This window comes from Aplysia californica, unplaced genomic scaffold, assembly GCF_000002075.1.
Source record: "Aplysia californica isolate F4 #8 unplaced genomic scaffold, AplCal3.0 scaffold00742, whole genome shotgun sequence".
In the NCBI taxonomy this organism is placed as follows: Eukaryota; Metazoa; Mollusca; class Gastropoda; order Aplysiida; family Aplysiidae; genus Aplysia; species Aplysia californica.
Genome location: NW_004798012.1, coordinates 298,544 through 300,320, shown reverse-complemented (window position 1 = coordinate 300,320; position 1,777 = coordinate 298,544).

Sequence of the window (1,777 nt, the reverse complement as noted above, 5' to 3'; positions counted from 1 at the left end):
CATGCATACACACACACACACACACACACACACACACACACACACACACACACACACACTCATACATACAGTCACACATACACATACGCAAAGTGTGCTGGCCACGTGACACAACTGTGTGTAAGTCTGTACTATGTGTGTGTATCTGTGTGTGTGTGTGTGTGTCAGTCTGTAAGTGTGTGTATGTGTCTGTGTGTGTATCTGTGTGTGTGTCAGTCTGTGTATGTGTGTGTCAATCTCTGTGAGTGTGTTGTGTGTGTGCGTCCCCGAGAGAACCATTGACCGCAAGGAGTGACCACAAAAGCGTCAGGCCTGCCGTAAGAACTTAGAAGCTCTGATCTCTCTCCGGGGTGTGGGGCCGACAACTTCAATTGTTCATCAACTACAACTTCACTTTTCATCATCATCTACAACTTCACATTTTCATCATCATTTACAACTTCACTTAGTTATCGTCATCAACAACTTCACTTTTTCATCATCATCTACACATTCACTGTGTCACCATCATACAATTACACTTTATCATCATCATCATCATCTAAAACGTGACCTTTTTCATCATCATCTACAACTTTACTTTTTTTAAATCATCATCTGTAACTTCAATTTTATTTTCTTCATCTACAACTTCACATTTTTTCATCATCATCTACAAGTTCACTTTTTTATCACCATTTGCAATTTGATTTTTTCAGCAACATCTAAAACATCACTTTTTTTTACCATCATCTACACTTTCACTGTGTCATCGTAAAACAATGTCACCTTTTTTCATCATCATCTACAACTTTACCTTTTTTAAATCATCATCTACAACTTCAATTTTGTTTTCTTCATCTACAACTTCACATTTTTTCATCACCATTTGAAATTTTATTTTTTCATCATCATCTAAAAAAATCACTTTTTTCCATCCTCTACACTTTCATTGTGTCATCATAAAACAACTTCACTTTTTCATTATCATCCTCGACTTAACTTTTTCATCACCATTTACAACCTCACTTTTTCTTGAACAATTTCACTTTTTCATCATCATCTACAAGGTCACTTTTACATCATTATCAACAACTTTACTTTTTCATCATCATTTACAATTCGACTTTTTCATCATTATCTACGATTTCACTTTATCTTCATCATACAACTTTACTTTATCATCACCATGCACCATCACATTTTTCCTTATCTACAACGTCACTTTTTCATCATCATCAACTGCCAGATCTGCGACAGACATCGGCGATGTTAGTTCTCCATACATTCTTTTGCTCGAATGGTCTTGGACACGCTAGGTAATCCTGATCCTTCCCATCCAGTGGTCCACTACCCGCGATGTTCAATGTTCTTATCACGGGGGATAGGTCAGAGCAGAGCTTTGGATCCTACGTGTCTTATCTCTTCTATTGTATCGGGTGTCAGTGTCTGTATCTCTGTGTCTGTGTGTGTCTGTGTGTGTGTATGTGTTTGTGTGTGTGTCTGTTTTGTTTGTTTTAGTAGAAGTTTTACGGCGCTTTACGTATAAGGTCATATGAGCACCAGAAGATTAGAGGTGTTACAAGAGAGTAACAAACAGAAAAAAGGGAGAGGAGATAAAGACGACAGATGTTTGATAGGACAGAAGAAGCAAACAACACCAGAGCATCCGCCAACCACCCACTTGTGTGTGTCCGTGTGCGTGTATCTGTGTGTGTGTATGTATGAGAGTGTCGGTGTGTATACGTTTGTGGGTGCGTATGCGTATGCGTGGGTGTGGGTGTGTGTGTGTGTGTGT